Source organism: Oncorhynchus mykiss, unplaced genomic scaffold (genome assembly GCF_013265735.2).
Source record: "Oncorhynchus mykiss isolate Arlee unplaced genomic scaffold, USDA_OmykA_1.1 un_scaffold_304, whole genome shotgun sequence".
In the NCBI taxonomy this organism is placed as follows: domain Eukaryota; kingdom Metazoa; phylum Chordata; class Actinopteri; order Salmoniformes; family Salmonidae; genus Oncorhynchus; species Oncorhynchus mykiss.
In genome coordinates this window covers 191,653-209,243 of record NW_023493753.1, presented here as the reverse complement: position 1 = coordinate 209,243, position 17,591 = coordinate 191,653, and the positions used below count along the sequence as shown (strand labels likewise).

The 17,591-nt window shown below is 39.6% G+C and overlaps 21 non-coding genes across 21 annotated transcripts; all 21 read left to right on the top strand.

Moving 5' to 3' along the window:
* Positions 1–915: 915 nt before the first annotated feature.
* Positions 916–988, top strand: trnar-acg. The gene has a single exon. It is a non-coding gene; the product is annotated as a tRNA-Arg (tRNA).
* A 592-nt stretch (positions 989–1,580) lies between these two features.
* On the top strand, positions 1,581–1,653 carry trnar-acg. The gene has a single exon. It is a non-coding gene; the product is annotated as a tRNA-Arg (tRNA).
* Positions 1,654–1,858: 205 nt separating this feature from the next.
* trnae-uuc lies at positions 1,859–1,930 on the top strand. Its single transcript has one exon. It is a non-coding gene; the product is annotated as a tRNA-Glu (tRNA).
* A 984-nt stretch (positions 1,931–2,914) lies between these two features.
* Positions 2,915–2,987, top strand: trnar-acg. The gene has a single exon. It is a non-coding gene; the product is annotated as a tRNA-Arg (tRNA).
* A 592-nt stretch (positions 2,988–3,579) lies between these two features.
* On the top strand, positions 3,580–3,652 carry trnar-acg. Its single transcript has one exon. It is a non-coding gene; the product is annotated as a tRNA-Arg (tRNA).
* Positions 3,653–3,857: 205 nt separating this feature from the next.
* On the top strand, positions 3,858–3,929 carry trnae-uuc. Its single transcript has one exon. It is a non-coding gene; the product is annotated as a tRNA-Glu (tRNA).
* A 984-nt stretch (positions 3,930–4,913) lies between these two features.
* Positions 4,914–4,986, top strand: trnar-acg. The gene has a single exon. It is a non-coding gene; the product is annotated as a tRNA-Arg (tRNA).
* A 205-nt stretch (positions 4,987–5,191) lies between these two features.
* trnae-uuc lies at positions 5,192–5,263 on the top strand. The gene has a single exon. It is a non-coding gene; the product is annotated as a tRNA-Glu (tRNA).
* Positions 5,264–6,247: 984 nt separating this feature from the next.
* On the top strand, positions 6,248–6,320 carry trnar-acg. Its single transcript has one exon. It is a non-coding gene; the product is annotated as a tRNA-Arg (tRNA).
* A 210-nt stretch (positions 6,321–6,530) lies between these two features.
* trnae-uuc lies at positions 6,531–6,602 on the top strand. Its single transcript has one exon. It is a non-coding gene; the product is annotated as a tRNA-Glu (tRNA).
* A 984-nt stretch (positions 6,603–7,586) lies between these two features.
* Positions 7,587–7,659, top strand: trnar-acg. Its single transcript has one exon. It is a non-coding gene; the product is annotated as a tRNA-Arg (tRNA).
* A 210-nt stretch (positions 7,660–7,869) lies between these two features.
* On the top strand, positions 7,870–7,941 carry trnae-uuc. The gene has a single exon. It is a non-coding gene; the product is annotated as a tRNA-Glu (tRNA).
* A 319-nt stretch (positions 7,942–8,260) lies between these two features.
* Positions 8,261–8,333, top strand: trnar-acg. The gene has a single exon. It is a non-coding gene; the product is annotated as a tRNA-Arg (tRNA).
* A 210-nt stretch (positions 8,334–8,543) lies between these two features.
* Positions 8,544–8,615, top strand: trnae-uuc. Its single transcript has one exon. It is a non-coding gene; the product is annotated as a tRNA-Glu (tRNA).
* A 1,267-nt stretch (positions 8,616–9,882) lies between these two features.
* Positions 9,883–9,954, top strand: trnae-uuc. Its single transcript has one exon. It is a non-coding gene; the product is annotated as a tRNA-Glu (tRNA).
* Positions 9,955–10,937: 983 nt separating this feature from the next.
* Positions 10,938–11,010, top strand: trnar-acg. The gene has a single exon. It is a non-coding gene; the product is annotated as a tRNA-Arg (tRNA).
* A 210-nt stretch (positions 11,011–11,220) lies between these two features.
* trnae-uuc lies at positions 11,221–11,292 on the top strand. The gene has a single exon. It is a non-coding gene; the product is annotated as a tRNA-Glu (tRNA).
* Positions 11,293–13,885: 2,593 nt separating this feature from the next.
* trnae-uuc lies at positions 13,886–13,957 on the top strand. Its single transcript has one exon. It is a non-coding gene; the product is annotated as a tRNA-Glu (tRNA).
* A 984-nt stretch (positions 13,958–14,941) lies between these two features.
* Positions 14,942–15,014, top strand: trnar-acg. The gene has a single exon. It is a non-coding gene; the product is annotated as a tRNA-Arg (tRNA).
* Positions 15,015–16,276: 1,262 nt separating this feature from the next.
* Positions 16,277–16,349, top strand: trnar-acg. The gene has a single exon. It is a non-coding gene; the product is annotated as a tRNA-Arg (tRNA).
* Positions 16,350–16,559: 210 nt separating this feature from the next.
* trnae-uuc lies at positions 16,560–16,631 on the top strand. The gene has a single exon. It is a non-coding gene; the product is annotated as a tRNA-Glu (tRNA).
* Positions 16,632–17,591: the final 960 nt, after the last annotated feature.

The following is a 17,591-nucleotide window of genomic DNA, read 5'->3' as shown; positions in this document are numbered from 1 at the left end:
CACAACACAACAATATTCCCTCAGCAACAGGAAATGTGACATGTTATGTAGATTCAAATTATACAAGGCATTTTAAACGTTGAATACACTTCATTGCTGCATTTCTTGCTCTGCAGTAAAATTCATGCAACAACAGGAGGATCAAATTAAGATTTGCATCTGTAACAGAAATCCCAAGGAACCTTGTCGGTGACAGAAGCTATGACTGTGTACACTGGCCTAGGTGTGTCCTGACTTCAGCTTGGCTGTGCGGCCAGTGGCGCAATGGATAACGTGTCTGATAACAGGTCAGAAGATTGAATATTTGACTCCTGTTTGGCTCAAAACTAGATTTATTTGACCAAAATCAAGCTGGGAAAAATACTGTATACTTTTCATTGTGTCTGGCAGTTCTCGATTCAAACACATTTTAGACTGATTTTATATGGGACTTTTCTCCAACATCGCTGAGAAAAAGATGGAGCTTGTAATTACAACAAGCATCATTTCAACGTTTATGGATTTGTCTGTGATGTTTTTTTAAAGTAATTGTCTTCCCATATGGTCTGGCTTTTAGGATTTCTGGTTTTCGCCCGGGTTGAACTCCCAGTATGGGAAAGAACATCTTGTCATTTGGGATGCACTTGTGTAAGAACAGATACCACATTTTAACTGGCAGCAGAATCACACAACACAACAATATTCCCTCAGCAACAGCAAATGTGACATGTTTTGTAGATTCATAATTTACAAGACTTTTTAAACATTGAATACACTTCAAGTTTGCATTTCTTGCTCTTCAGTAAAATTCATGCAACAACAGGAGGATCAAATTAAGATATGCATCTGAAACAGAAAACCAAGGAACCTTGTTGTTGACAGACACAATGACTGTGTACACTGGTCTAGCTGTGACCTGACTTCAGCTTAGACGTGGGGCCAGTGGCGCAATGGATAACGTGTCTGACTACGGATCAGAAGATTCTAGGTTCGACTCCTGGCTGGCTCGATACTTAATTTAATTGATTGAAATCAAGCCGGGATTGATACTGTATACTTTTCAGTGCTTCTGGCAGTTCTCGATTCAAACACATTTTAGACTGATTTTATATGGGACTTTTCTCCAACATCGCTGAGAAAAAGATGGAGCTTGTAATTACAACAAGCATCATTTCAACGTTTATGGATTTGTCTGTGATGTTTTTTTAAAGTAACTGTCTTCCCATATGGTCTGGCTTTTAGGATTTCTGGTTTTCGCCCGGGTTGAACTCCCTGTATGGGAAAGAACATCTTGTCATTTGGGATGCACTTGTGTAAGAACAGATACCACATTTTAACTGGCAGCAGAATCACACAACACAACAATATTCCCTCAGCAACAGCAAATGTGACATGTTTTGTAGATTCATAATTTACAAGACTTTTTAAACATTGAATACACTTCAAGTTTGCATTTCTTGCTCTTCAGTAAAATTCATGCAACAACAGGAGGATCAAATTAAGATATGCATCTGAAACAGAAAACCAAGGAACCTTGTTGTTGACAGACACAATGACTGTGTACACTGGTCTAGCTGTGACCTGACTTCAGCTTAGACGTGGGGCCAGTGGCGCAATGGATAACGTGTCTGACTACGGATCAGAAGATTCTAGGTTCGACTCCTGGCTGACTCGATATTTAATTGATTGAAATCAAGCCGGGATTGATACTGTATACTTTTCAGTGCTTCTGGCTGTTCTCACTTCAAACTCATTTTAGACTGATTTCATCTGGACATTCCCCAACATCTCAGAGAAAAAAAGATGTAGCTTTTAATCCAAAAGGCATAATGTCAACATTTAAAGATTTGTCTGTGATGTGTATTTTAAGTATGTGTCTTCCCATATGGTCTAGCGGTTAGGATTCCTGGTTTTCACCCAGGTGGCCCGGGTTCAACTCCCGGTATGGGAAAGAATATCTTGTTGTTTGGGATGCACTTGTGTAACAACAGATACTGCATTTTAACTGGCAGCAGTTTCACACAACACAACAATATTCCCTCAGCAACAGGAAATGTGACATGTTATGTAGATTCAAATTATACAAGTCATTTTAAACGTTGAATACACTTCATTGCTGCATTTCTTGCTCTGCAGTAAAATTCATGCAACAACAGGAGGATCAAATTAAGATTTGCATCTGTAACAGAAATCCCAAGGAACCTTGTCGGTGACAGAAGCTATGACTGTGTACACTGGCCTAGGTGTGTCCTGACTTCAGCTTGGCTGTGCGGCCAGTGGCGCAATGGATAACGTGTCTGATAGCAGGTCAGAAGATTGAATATTTGACTCCTGTTTGGCTCAAAACTAGATTTATTTGACCAAAATCAAGCTGGGAAAAATACTGTATACTTCTCATTGTGTCTGGCAGTTCTCGATTCAAACACATTTTAGACTGATTTTATATGGGACTTTTCTCCAACATCGCTGAGAAAAAGATGGAGCTTGTAATTACAACAAGCATCATTTCAACGTTTATGGATTTGTCTGTGATGTTTTTTTAAAGTAATTGTCTTCCCATATGGTCTGGCTTTTAGGATTTCTGGTTTTCGCCCGGGTTGAACTCCCAGTATGGGAAAGAACATCTTGTCATTTGGGATGCACTTGTGTAAGAACAGATACCACATTTTAACTGGCAGCAGAATCACACAACACAACAATATTCCCTCAGCAACAGCAAATGTGACATGTTTTGTAGATTCATAATTTACAAGACTTTTTAAACATTGAATACACTTCAAGTTTGCATTTCTTGCTCTTCAGTAAAATTCATGCAACAACAGGAGGATCAAATTAAGATATGCATCTGAAACAGAAAACCAAGGAACCTTGTTGTTGACAGACACAATGACTGTGTACACTGGTCTAGCTGTGACCTGACTTCAGCTTAGACGTGGGGCCAGTGGCGCAATGGATAACGTGTCTGACTACGGATCAGAAGATTCTAGGTTCGACTCCTGGCTGGCTCGATACTTAATTTAATTGATTGAAATCAAGCCGGGATTGATACTGTATACTTTTCAGTGCTTCTGGCAGTTCTCGATTCAAACACATTTTAGACTGATTTTATATGGGACTTTTCTCCAACATCGCTGAGAAAAAGATGGAGCTTGTAATTACAACAAGCATCATTTCAACGTTTATGGATTTGTCTGTGATGTTTTTTTAAAGTAATTGTCTTCCCATATGGTCTGGCTTTTAGGATTTCTGGTTTTCGCCCGGGTTGAACTCCCAGTATGGGAAAGAACATCTTGTCATTTGGGATGCACTTGTGTAAGAACAGATACCACATTTTAACTGGCAGCAGAATCACACAACACAACAATATTCCCTCAGCAACAGCAAATGTGACATGTTTTGTAGATTCATAATTTACAAGACTTTTTAAACATTGAATACACTTCAAGTTTGCATTTCTTGCTCTTCAGTAAAATTCATGCAACAACAGGAGGATCAAATTAAGATATGCATCTGAAACAGAAAACCAAGGAACCTTGTTGTTGACAGACACAATGACTGTGTACACTGGTCTAGCTGTGACCTGACTTCAGCTTAGACGTGGGGCCAGTGGCGCAATGGATAACGTGTCTGACTACGGATCAGAAGATTCTAGGTTCGACTCCTGGCTGACTCGATATTTAATTGATTGAAACCAAGCCGGGATTGATACTGTATACTTTTCAGTGCTTCTGGCTGTTCTCACTTCAAACTCATTTTAGACTGATTTCATCTGGACATTCCCCAACATCTCAGAGAAAAAAAGATGTAGCTTTTAATCCAAAAGGCATAATGTCAACATTTAAAGATTTGTCTGTGATGTGTATTTTAAGTATGTGTCTTCCCATATGGTCTAGCGGTTAGGATTCCTGGTTTTCACCCAGGTGTCCCGGGTTCAACTCCCGGTATGGGAAAGAATATCTTGTTGTTTGGGATGCACTTGTGTAACAACAGATACTGCATTTTAACTGGCAGCAGTTTCACACAACACAACAATATTCCCTCAGCAACAGGAAATGTGACATGTTATGTAGATTCAAATTATACAAGGCATTTTAAACGTTGAATACACTTCATTGCTGCATTTCTTGCTCTGCAGTAAAATTCATGCAACAACAGGAGGATCAAATTAAGATTTGCATCTGTAACAGAAATCCCAAGGAACCTTGTCGGTGACAGAAGCTATGACTGTGTACACTGGCCTAGGTGTGTCCTGACTTCAGCTTGGCTGTGCGGCCAGTGGCGCAATGGATAACGTGTCTGATAACAGGTCAGAAGATTGAATATTTGACTCCTGTTTGGCTCAAAACTAGATTTATTTGACCAAAATCAAGCTGGGAAAAATACTGTATACTTTTCATTGTGTCTGGCAGTTCTCGATTCAAACACATTTTAGACTGATTTTATATGGGACTTTTCTCCAACATCGCTGAGAAAAAGATGGAGCTTGTAATTACAACAAGCATCATTTCAACGTTTATGGATTTGTCTGTGATGTTTTTTTAAAGTAATTGTCTTCCCATATGGTCTGGCTTTTAGGATTTCTGGTTTTCGCCCGGGTTGAACTCCCAGTATGGGAAAGAACATCTTGTCATTTGGGATGCACTTGTGTAAGAACAGATACCACATTTTAACTGGCAGCAGAATCACACAACACAACAATATTCCCTCAGCAACAGCAAATGTGACATGTTTTGTAGATTCATAATTTACAAGACTTTTTAAACATTGAATACACTTCAAGTTTGCATTTCTTGCTCTTCAGTAAAATTCATGCAACAACAGGAGGATCAAATTAAGATATGCATCTGAAACAGAAAACCAAGGAACCTTGTTGTTGACAGACACAATGACTGTGTACACTGGTCTAGCTGTGACCTGACTTCAGCTTAGACGTGGGGCCAGTGGCGCAATGGATAACGTGTCTGACTACGGATCAGAAGATTCTAGGTTCGACTCCTGGCTGACTCGATATTTAATTGATTGAAACCAAGCCGGGATTGATACTGTATACTTTTCAGTGCTTCTGGCTGTTCTCACTTCAAACTCATTTTAGACTGATTTCATCTGGACATTCCCCAACATCTCAGAGAAAAAAAGATGTAGCTTTTAATCCAAAAGGCATAATGTCAACATTTAAAGATTTGTCTGTGATGTGTATTTTAAGTATGTGTCTTCCCATATGGTCTAGCGGTTAGGATTCCTGGTTTTCACCCAGGTGTCCCGGGTTCAACTCCCGGTATGGGAAAGAATATCTTGTTGTTTGGGATGCACTTGTGTAACAACAGATACTGCATTTTAACTGGCAGCAGTTTCACACAACACAACAATATTCCCTCAGCAACAGGAAATGTGACATGTTATGTAGATTCAAATTATACAAGGCATTTTAAACGTTGAATACACTTCATTGCTGCATTTCTTGCTCTGCAGTAAAATTCATGCAACAACAGGAGGATCAAATTAAGATTTGCATCTGTAACAGAAATCCCAAGGAACCTTGTCGGTGACAGAAGCTATGACTGTGTACACTGGCCTAGGTGTGTCCTGACTTCAGCTTGGCTGTGCGGCCAGTGGCGCAATGGATAACGTGTCTGATAACAGGTCAGAAGATTGAATATTTGACTCCTGTTTGGCTCAAAACTAGATTTATTTGACCAAAATCAAGCTGGGAAAAATACTGTATACTTTTCATTGTGTCTGGCAGTTCTCGATTCAAACACATTTTAGACTGATTTTATATGGGACTTTTCTCCAACATCGCTGAGAAAAAGATGGAGCTTGTAATTACAACAAGCATCATTTCAACGTTTATGGATTTGTCTGTGATGTTTTTTTAAAGTAATTGTCTTCCCATATGGTCTGGCTTTTAGGATTTCTGGTTTTCGCCCGGGTTGAACTCCCAGTATGGGAAAGAACATCTTGTCATTTGGGATGCACTTGTGTAAGAACAGATACCACATTTTAACTGGCAGCAGAATCACACAACACAACAATATTCCCTCAGCAACAGCAAATGTGACATGTTTTGTAGATTCATAATTTACAAGACTTTTTAAACATTGAATACACTTCAAGTTTGCATTTCTTGCTCTTCAGTAAAATTCATGCAACAACAGGAGGATCAAATTAAGATATGCATCTGAAACAGAAAACCAAGGAACCTTGTTGTTGACAGACACAATGACTGTGTACACTGGTCTAGCTGTGACCTGACTTCAGCTTAGACGTGGGGCCAGTGGCGCAATGGATAACGTGTCTGACTACGGATCAGAAGATTCTAGGTTCGACTCCTGGCTGGCTCGATACTTAATTTAATTGATTGAAATCAAGCCGGGATTGATACTGTATACTTTTCAGTGCTTCTGGCTGTTCTCACTTCAAACTCATTTTAGACTGATTTCATCTGGACATTCCCCAACATCTCAGAGAAAAAAAGATGTAGCTTTTAATCCAAAAGGCATAATGTCAACATTTAAAGATTTGTCTGTGATGTGTATTTTAAGTATGTGTCTTCCCATATGGTCTAGCGGTTAGGATTCCTGGTTTTCACCCAGGTGGCCTGGGTTCAACTCCCGGTATGTGAAAGAATATCTTGTTGTTTGGGATGCACTTGTGTAACAACAGATACTGCATTTTAACTGGCAGCAGTTTCACACAACACAACAATATTCCCTCAGCAACAGGAAATGTGACATGTTATGTAGATTCAAATTATACGAGGCATTTTAAACGTTGAATACACTTCATTGCTGCATTTCTTGCTCTGCAGTAAAATTCATGCAACAACAGGAGGATCAAATTAAGATTTGCATCTGTAACAGAAATCCCAAGGAACCTTGTCGGTGACAGAAGCTATGACTGTGTACACTGGCCTAGGTGTGTCCTGACTTCAGCTTGGCTGTGCGGCCAGTGGCGCAATGGATAACGTGTCTGATAACAGGTCAGAAGATTGAATATTTGACTCCTGTTTGGCTCAAAACTAGATTTATTTGACCAAAATCAAGCTGGGAAAAATACTGTATACTTTTCATTGTGTCTGGCAGTTCTCGATTCAAACACATTTTAGACTGATTTTATATGGGACTTTTCTCCAACATCGCTGAGAAAAAGATGGAGCTTGTAATTACAACAAGCATCATTTCAACGTTTATGGATTTGTCTGCGATGTTTTTTTAAAGTAACTGTCTTCCCATATGGTCTGGCTTTTAGGATTTCTGGTTTTCGCCCGGGTTGAACTCCCAGTATGGGAAAGAACATCTTGTCATTTGGGATGCACTTGTGTAAGAACAGATACCACATTTTAACTGGCAGCAGAATCACACAACACAACAATATTCCCTCAGCAACAGCAAATGTGACATGTTTTGTAGATTCATAATTTACAAGACTTTTTAAACATTGAATACACTTCAAGTTTGCATTTCTTGCTCTTCAGTAAAATTCATGCAACAACAGGAGGATCAAATTAAGATATGCATCTGAAACAGAAAACCAAGGAACCTTGTTGTTGACAGACACAATGACTGTGTACACTGGTCTAGCTGTGTCCTGACTTCAGCTTAGACGTGGGGCCAGTGGCGCAATGGATAACGTGTCTGACTACGGATCAGAAGATTCTAGGTTCGACTCCTGGCTGGCTCGATACTTAATTTAATTTATTGAAATCAAGCCGGGATTGATACTGTATACTTTTCAGTGCTTCTGGCTGTTCTCACTTCAAACTCATTTTAGACTGATTTCATCTGGACATTCCCCAACATCTCAGAGAAAAAAAGATGTAGCTTTTAATCCAAAAGGCATAATGTCAACATTTAAAGATTTGTCTGTGATGTGTATTTTAAGTATGTGTCTTCCCATATGGTCTAGCGGTTAGGATTCCTGGTTTTCACCCAGGTGGCCCGGGTTCAACTCCCGGTATGGGAAAGAATATCTTGTTGTTTGGGATGCACTTGTGTAACAACAGATACTGCATTTTAACTGGCAGCAGTTTCACACAACACAACAATATTCCCTCAGCAACAGGAAATGTGACATGTTTTGTAGATTCAAATTATACAAGGCATTTTAAACGTTGAATACACTTCATTGCTGCATTTCTTGCTCTGCAGTAAAATTCATGCAACAACAGGAGGATCAAATTAAGATTTGCATCTGTAACAGAAATCCCAAGGAACCTTGTCGGTGACAGAAGCTATGACTGTGTACACTGGTCTAGCTGTGACCTGACTTCAGCTTAGACGTGGGGCCAGTGGCGCAATGGATAACGTGTCTGACTACGGATCAGAAGATTCTAGGTTCGACTCCTGGCTGGCTCGATACTTAATTTAATTTATTGAAATCAAGCCGGGATTGATACTGTATACTTTTCAGTGCTTCTGGCTGTTCTCACTTCAAACTCATTTTAGACTGATTTCATCTGGACATTCCCCAACATCTCAGAGAAAAAAAGATGTAGCTTTTAATCCAACAGGCATAATGTCAACATTTAAAGATTTGTCTGTGATGTGTATTTTAAGTATGTGTCTTCCCATATGGTCTAGCGGTTAGGATTCCTGGTTTTCACCCAGGTGGCCCGGGTTCAACTCCCGGTATGGGAAAGAATATCTTGTCGTTTGGGATGCACTTGTGTAACAACAGATATTGCATTTTAACTGGCAGCAGTTTCACACAACACAACAATATTCCCTCAGCAACAGGAAATGTGACATGTTATGTCGATTCAAATTATACAAGGCATTTTAAACGTTGAATACACTTCATTGCTGCATTTCTTGCTCTGCAGTAAAATTCATGCAACAACAGGAGGATCAAATTAAGATTTGCATCTGTAACAGAAATCCCAAGGAACCTTGTCGGTGACAGAAGCTATGACTGTGTACACTGGCCTAGGTGTGTCCTGACTTCAGCTTGGCTGTGCGGCCAGTGGCGCAATGGATAACGTGTCTGATAACAGGTCAGAAGATTGAATATTTGACTCCTGTTTGGCTCAAAACTAGATTTATTTGACCAAAATCAAGCTGGGAAAAATACTGTATACTTTTCATTGGGTCTGGCAGTTCTCGATTCAAACACATTTTAGACTGATTTTATATGGGACTTTTCTCCAACATCGCTGAGAAAAAGATGGAGCTTGTAATTACAACAAGCATCATTTCAACGTTTATGGATTTGTCTGTGATGTTTTTTTAAAGTAACTGTCTTCCCATATGGTCTGGCTTTTAGGATTCCTGGTTTTCGCCCGGGTTGAACTCCCAGTATGGGAAAGAACATCTTGTCATTTGGGATGCACTTGTGTAAGAACAGATACCACATTTTAACTGGCAGCAGAATCACACAACACAACAATATTCCCTCAGCAACAGCAAATGTGACATGTTTTGTAGATTCATAATTTACAAGACTTTTTAAACATTGAATACACTTCAAGTTTGCATTTCTTGCTCTTCAGTAAAATTCATGCAACAACAGGAGGATCAAATTAAGATATGCATCTGAAACAGAAAACCAAGGAACCTTGTTGTTGACAGACACAATGACTGTGTACACTGGTCTAGCTGTGACTTGACTTCAGCTTAGACGTGGGGCCAGTGGCGCAATGGATAACGTGTCTGACTACGGATCAGAAGATTCTAGTTTCGACTCCTGGCTGGCTCGATACTTAATTTAATTTATTGAAATCAAGCCGGGATTGATACTGTATACTTTTCAGTGCTTCTGGCTGTTCTCACTTCAAACTCATTTTAGACTGATTTCATCTGGACATTCCCCAACATCTCAGAGAAAAAAAGATGTAGCTTTTAATCCAAAAGGCATAATGTCAACATTTAAAGATTTGTCTGTGATGTGTATTTTAAGTATGTGTCTTCCCATATGGTCTAGCGGTTAGGATTCCTGGTTTTCACCCAGGTGGCCCGGGTTCAACTCCCGGTATGGGAAAGAATATCTTGTTGTTTGGGATGCACTTGTGTAACAACAGATACTGCATTTTAACTGGCAGCAGTTTCACACAACACAACAATATTCCCTCAGCAACAGGAAATGTGACATGTTATGTAGATTCAAATTATACAAGGCATTTTAAACGTTGAATACACTTCATTGCTGCATTTCTTGCTCTGCAGTAAAATTCATGCAACAACAGGAGGATCAAATTAAGATTTGCATCTGTAACAGAAATCCCAAGGAACCTTGTCGGTGACAGAAGCTATGACTGTGTACACTGGCCTAGGTGTGTCCTGACTTCAGCTTGGCTGTGCGGCCAGTGGCGCAATGGATAACGTGTCTGATAACAGGTCAGAAGATTGAATATTTGACTCCTGTTTGGCTCAAAACTAGATTTATTTGACCAAAATCAAGCTGGGAAAAATACTGTGTACTTTTCATTGTGTCTGGCAGTTCTCGATTCAAACACATTTTAGACTGATTTTATATGGGACTTTTCTCCAACATCTCTGAGAAAAAAGATGGAGCTTGTAATACAACAAGCATAATTTCAACGTTTATGGATTTGTCTGTGATGTTTTTTTAAGTAACTGTCTTCCCATATGGTCTGGCTTTTAGGATTCCTGGTTTTCGCCCGGGTTGAACTCCCAGTATGGGAAAGAACATCTTGTCATTTGGGATGCACTTGTGTAAGAACAGATACCACATTTTAACTGGCAGCAGAATCACACAACACAACAATATTCCCTCAGCAACAGCAAATGTGACATGTTTTGTAGATTCATAATTTACAAGACTTTTTAAACATTGAATACACTTCAAGTTTGCATTTCTTGCTCTTCAGTAAAATTCATGCAACAACAGGAGGATCAAATTAAGATATGCATCTGAAACAGAAAACCATGGAACCTTGTTGTTGACAGACACAATGACTGTGTACACTGGTCTAGCTGTGACCTGACTTCAGCTTAGACGTGGGGCCAGTGGCGCAATGGATAACGTGTCTGACTACGGATCAGAAGATTCTAGGTTCGACTCCTGGCTGGCTCAATACTTAATTTAATTTATTGAAATCAAGCCGGGATTGATACTGTATACTTTTCAGTGCTTCTGGCTGTTCTCACTTCAAACTCATTTTAGACTGATTTCATCTGGACATTCCCCAACATCTCAGAGAAAAAAAGATGTAGCTTTTAATCCAACAGGCATAATGTCAACATTTAAAGATTTGCCTGTGATGTGTATTTTAAGTATGTGTCTTCCCATATGGTCTAGCGGTTAGGATTCCTGGTTTTCACCCAGGTGTCCCGGGTTCAACTCCCGGTATGGGAAAGAATATCTTGTCGTTTGGGATGCACTTGTGTAACAACAGATATTGCATTTTAACTGGCAGCAGTTTCACACAACACAACAATATTCCCTCAGCAACAGGAAATGTGACATGTTATGTAGATTCAAATTATACAAGGCATTTTAAACGTTGAATACACTTCATTGCTGCATTTCTTGCTCTGCAGTAAAATTCATGAGGATCAAATTAAGATTTGCATCTGTAACAGAAATCCCAAGGAACCTTGTCGGTGACAGAAGCTATGACTGTGTACATTGGCCTAGGTGTGTCCTGACTTCAGCTTGGCTGTGCGGCCAGTGGCGCAATGGATAACGTGTCTGATAACAGGTCAGAAGATTGAATATTTGACTCCTGTTTGGCTCAAAACTAGATTTATTTGACCAAAATCAAGCTGGGAAAAATACTGTATACTTTTCATTGTGTCTGGCAGTTCTCGATTCAAACACATTTTAGACTGATTTTATATGGGACTTTTCTCCAACATCGCTGAGAAAAAGATGGAGCTTGTAATTACAACAAGCATCATTTCAACGTTTATGGATTTGTCTGTGATGTTTTTTTAAAGTAACTGTCTTCCCATATGGTCTGGCTTTTAGGATTCCTGGTTTTCGCCCGGGTTGAACTCCCAGTATGGGAAAGAACATCTTGTCATTTGGGATGCACTTGTGTAAGAACAGATACCACATTTTAACTGGCAGCAGAATCACACAACACAACAATATTCCCTCAGCAACAGCAAATGTGACATGTTTTGTAGATTCATAATTTACAAGACTTTTTAAACATTGAATACACTTGAAGTTTGCATTTCTTGCTCTTCAGTAAAATTCATGCAACAACAGGAGGATCAAATTAAGATATGCATCTGAAACAGAAAACCAAGGAACCTTGTTGTTGACAGACACAATGACTGTGTACACTGGTCTAGCTGTGACTTGACTTCAGCTTAGACGTGGGGCCAGTGGCGCAATGGATAACGTGTCTGACTACGGATCAGAAGATTCTAGTTTCGACTCCTGGCTGGCTCGATATTTAATTTAATTGATTGAAATCAAGCCGGGATTGACACTGAATACTTTTCAGTGCTTCTGGCTGTTCTCACTTCAAGCTCATTTTAGACTGATTTCATCTGGACATTCCCCAACATCTCAGAGAAAAAAAGATGTAGCTTTTAATCCAACAGGCATAATGTCAACATTTAAAGATTTGTCTGTGATGTGTATTTTAAGTATGTGTCTTCCCATATGGTCTAGTGGTTGGTCCTGGTTTTCACCCAGGTGGCCCGGGTTCAACTCCCGGTATGGGAAAGAATTTCTTGTCGTTTGGGATGCACTTGTGTAAAGACAGATACTGCATTTTAACTGGCAGCAGTTTCACACAACACAACAATATTCCCTCAGCAACAGGAAATGTGACATGTTATGTAGATTCAAATTATACAAGGCTTTTTAAACGTTGAATACACTTCATTGCTGCATTTCTTGCTCTGCAGTAAAATTCATGCAACAACAGGAGGATCAAATTAAGATTTGCATCTGTAACAGAAATCCCAAGGAACCTTGTCGGTGACAGAAGCTATGACTGTGTACACTGGCCTAGGTGTGTCCTGACTTCAGCTTGACTGTGCGGCCAGTGGCGCAATGGATAACGTGTCTGATAACAGGTCAGAAGATTGAATATTTGACTCCTGTTTGGCTCAAAACTAGATTTATTTGACCAAAATCAAGCTGGGAAAAATACTGTATACTTTTCATTGTGTCTGGCAGTTCTCGATTCAAACACATTTTAGACTGATTTTATATGGGACTTTTCTCCAACATCGCTGAGAAAAAGATGGAGCTTGTAATTACAACAAGCATCATTTCAACGTTTATGGATTTGTCTGTGATGTTTTTTTAAAGTAACTGTCTTCCCATATGGTCTGGCTTTTAGGATTCCTGGTTTTCGCCCGGGTTGAACTCCCAGTATGGGAAAGAACATCTTGTCATTTGGGATGCACTTGTGTAAGAACAGATACCACATTTTAACTGGCAGCAGAATCACACAACACAACAATATTCCCTCAGCAACAGCAAATGTGACATGTTTTGTAGATTCATAATTTACAAGACTTTTTAAACATTGAATACACTTCAAGTTTGCATTTCTTGCTCTTCAGTAAAATTCATGCAACAACAGGAGGATCAAATTAAGATATGCATCTGAAACAGAAAACCAAGGAACCTTGTTGTTGACAGACACAATGACTGTGTACACTAGTCTAGCTGTGACTTGACTTCAGCTTAGACGTGGGGCCAGTGGCGCAATGGATAACGTGTCTGACTACGGATCAGAAGATTCTAGTTTCGACTCCTGGCTGGCTCGATACTTAATTTAATTTATTGAAATCAAGCCGGGATTGATACTGTATACTTTTCAGTGCTTCTGGCTGTTCTCACTTCAAACTCATTTTAGACTGATTTCATCTGGACATTCCCCAACATCTCAGAGAAAAAAAGATGTAGCTTTTAATCCAACAGGCATAATGTCAACATTTAAAGATTTGTCTGTGATGTGTATTTTAAGTATGTGTCTTCCCATATGGTCTAGTGGTTAGGATTCCTGGTTTTCACCCAGGTGGCCCGGGTTCAACTCCCGGTATGGGAAAGAATATCTTGTCGTTTGGGATGCACTTGTGTAACAACAGATACTGCATTTTAACTGGCAGCAGTTTCACACAACACAACAATATTCCCTCAGCAACAGGAAATGTGACATGTTATGTAGATTCAAATTTTACAAGGCATTTTAAACGTTGAATACACTTCATGGCTGCATTTCTTGCTCTGCAGTAAAATTCATGCAACAACAGGAGGATCAAATTAAGATTTGCATCTGTAACAGAAATCCCAAGGAACCTTGTCGGTGACAGAAGCTATGACTGTGTACACTGGCCTAGGTGTGTCCTGACTTCAGCTTGACTGTGCGGCCAGTGGCGCAATGGATAACGTGTCTGATAACAGGTCAGAAGATTGAATATTTGACTCCTGTTTGGCTCAAAACTAGATTTATTTGACCAAAATCAAGCTGGGAAAAATACTGTATACTTTTCATTGTGTCTGGCAGTTCTCGATTCAAACACATTTTAGACTGATTTTATATGGGACTTTTCTCCAACATCTCTGAGAAAAAGATGGAGCTTGTAATTACAACTTGCATCATTTCAACGTTTATGGATTTGTCTGTGATGTTTTTTTAAAGTAATTGTCTTCCCATATGGTCTGGCGTTTAGGATTCCTGGTTTTCGCCCGGGTTGAACTCCCAGTATGGGAAAGAACATCTTGTCATTTGGGATGCACTTGTGTAAGAACAGATACCACATTTTAACTGGCAGCAGAATCACACAACACAACAATATTCCCTCAGCAACAGCAAATGTGACATGTATTGTAGATTCGTAATCTACAAGACTTTTTAAACATTGAATACACTTCAAGTTTGCATTTCTTGCTCTGCAGTAAAATTCATGCAACAACAGGAGGATCAAATGAAGATATGCATCTGAAACAGAAAACCAAGGAACCTTGTTGTTGACAGACGCAATGACTGTGTACACTGGTCTAGTTGTGACCTGACTTCAGCTTAGACGTGGGGCCAGTGGCGCAATGGATAACGTGTCTGACTACGGATCAGAAGATTCTAGGTTCGACTCCTGGCTGGCTCGATACTTAATTTAATTGATTGAAATCAAGCCGGGATTGACACTGAATACTTTTCAGTGCTTCTGGCTGTTCTCACTTCAACCTCATTTTAGACTGATTTCATCTGGACATTCCCCAACATCTCAGAGAAAAAAAGATGTAGCTTTTAATCCAACAGGCATAATGTCAACATTTAAAGATTTGTCTGTGATGTGTATTTTAAGTATGTGTCTTCCCATATGGTCTAGTGGTTGGTCCTGGTTTTCACCCAGGTGGCCCGGGTTCAACTCCCGGTATGGGAAAGAATTTCGTGTCGTTTGGGATGCACTTGTGTAACAACAGATACTGCATTTTAACTGACAGCAGTTTCACACAACACAACAATATTCCCTCAGCAACAGGAAATGTGACATGTTATGTAGATTCAAATTATACAAGGCATTTTAAACGTTGAATACACTTCATTGCTGCATTTCTTGCTCTGCAGTAAAATTAATGCAACAACAGGAGGATCAAATTAAGATTTGCATCTGTAACAGAAATCCCAAGGAACCTTGTCGGTGACAGAAGCTATGACTGTGTACACTGGCCTAGGTGTGTCCTGACTTCAGCTTGGCTGTCCGGCCAGTGGCGCAATGGATAACGTGTCTGATAACAGGTCAGAAGATTGAATATTTGACTCCTGTTTGGCTCAAAACTAGATTTATTTGACCAAAATCAAGCTGGGAAAAATACTGTATACTTTTCATTGTGTCTGGCAGTTCTCGATTCAAACACATTTTAGACTGATTTTATATGGGACTTTTCTCCAACATCTCTGAGAAAAAGATGGAGCTTGTAATTACAACTTGCATCATTTCAACGTTTATGGATTTGTCTGTGATGTTTTTTTAAGTAACTGTCTTCCCATATGGTCTGGCGTTTAGGATTCCTGGTTTTCGCCCGGGTTGAACTCCCAGTATGGGAAAGAACATCTTGTCATTTGGGATGCACTTGTGTAAGAACAGATACCACATTTTAACTGGCAGCAGAATCACACAACACAACAATATTCCCTCAGCAACAGCAAATGTGACATGTATTGTAGATTCGTAATCTACAAGACTTTTTAAACATTGAATACACTTCAAGTTTGCATTTCTTGCTCTGCAGTAAAATTCATGCAACAACAGGAGGATCAAATTAAGATATGCATCTGAAACAGAAAACCAAGGAACCTTGTTGTTGACAGACGCAATGACTGTGTACACTGGTCTAGCTGTGACCTGACTTCAGCTTAGACGTGGGGCCAGTGGCGCAATGGATAACGTGTCTGACTACGGATCAGAAGATTCTAGGTTCGACTCCTGGCTGGCTCAATACTTAATTTAATTGATTGAAATCAAGCTGGGATTGACACTGAATACTTTTCAGTGCTTCTGGCTGTTCTCACTTCAAGCTCATTTTAGACTGATTTCATCTGGACATTCCCCAACATCTCAGAGAAAAAAAGATGTAGCTTTTAATCCAACAGGCATAATGTCAACATTTAAAGATTTGTCTGTGATGTGTATTTTAAGTATGTGTCTTCCCATATGGTCTAGCGGTTAGGATTCCTGGTTTTCACCCAGGTGGCCCGGGTTCAACTCCCGGTATGGGAAAGAAAAGCTTGTCGTTTGGGATGCACTTGTGTAACAACAGATACTGCATTTTAACTGGTAGCAGTTTCACACAACACAACAATATTCCCTCAGCAACAGGAAATGTGACATGTTATGTAGATTCAAATTATACAAGGCATTTTAAACGTTGAATACACTTCATTGCTGCATTTCTTGCTCTGCAGTAAAATTCATGCAACAACAGGAGGATCAAATTAAGATTTGCATCTGTAACAGAAATCCCAAGGAACCTTGTCGGTGACAGAAGCTATGACTGTGTACACTGGCCTAGGTGTGTCCTGACTTCAGCTTGGCTGTGCGGCCAGTGGCGCAATGGATAACGTGTCTGATAACAGGTCAGAAGATTGAATATTTGACTCCTGTTTGGCTCAAAACTAGATTTATTTGACCAAAATCAAGCTGGGAAAAATACTGTGTACTTTTCATTGTGTCTGGCAGTTCTCGATTCAAACACATTTTAGACTGATTTTATATGGGACTTTTCTCCAACATCTCTGAGAAAAAAGATGGAGCTTGTAATACAACAAGCATAATTTCAACGTTTATGGATTTGTCTGTGATGTTTTTTTAAGTAACTGTCTTCCCATATGGTCTGGCTTTTAGGATTCCTGGTTTTCGCCCGGGTTGAACTCCCAGTATGGGAAAGAACATCTTGTCATTTGGGATGCACTTGTGTAAGAACAGATACCACATTTTAACTGGCAGCAGAATCACACAACACAACAATATTCCCTCAGCAACAGCAAATGTGACATGTTTTGTAGATTCATAATTTACAAGACTTTTTAAACATTGAATACACTTCAAGTTTGCATTTCTTGCTCTTCAGTAAAATTCATGCAACAACAGGAGGATCAAATTAAGATATGCATCTGAAACAGAAAACCAAGGAACCTTGTTGTTGACAGACACAATGACTGTGTACACTAGTCTAGCTGT